Source organism: Echinops telfairi, unplaced genomic scaffold (genome assembly GCF_000313985.2).
Source record: "Echinops telfairi isolate 266 unplaced genomic scaffold, ASM31398v2 ScPeMD7_7427;HRSCAF=8465, whole genome shotgun sequence".
NCBI lineage: Eukaryota > Metazoa > Chordata > Mammalia > Afrosoricida > Tenrecidae > Echinops > Echinops telfairi.
Genome location: NW_022111327.1, coordinates 17945490 through 17945845, shown reverse-complemented (window position 1 = coordinate 17945845; position 356 = coordinate 17945490). Strand labels below are relative to the sequence as shown.

Below are 356 nucleotides of genomic sequence, written 5' to 3'. Positions count from 1 at the left end.
AGGGTGAGCAGCGTGCGAAGAGGGGAAATGGCCTGAATGAGGACTTCGTGCGTCTTCTTGACCCTTAGCATGGACCCATTGTGTGAGCTGTGGGCTGCAAGCCTTTTTAGGGTGCAGGGCAGGGAGCACTTGGCTACAGGCCCCTTGTGAGGAGCGATGCCTGTGGCGTTGCCCTCTGTGTGGACAGCAAGAATCACTGCAGGCAAGGAGGAAGTGATGACTTAGGACCACAGGGCCCAGACCCAAGACAGGGCGAGAAGCAGCAGTGTGCTGCTCAGTGGGCGGGCCACGGTTGCAAGCGTGTAAGAAATTGTACGACAGCTTAGCTTCTCTGTGTAAGAAATTGTTTGACAGCG

General features: G+C 56.2%; 1 long non-coding RNA gene across 3 annotated transcripts in view; it reads right to left on the bottom strand.

The window, feature by feature from the left end:
- Positions 1–356, bottom strand: part of LOC123522636 — a 96240-nt gene that overhangs the window by 65615 nt on the left and 30269 nt on the right. The gene's annotated exons all lie outside the window — the stretch shown is intronic.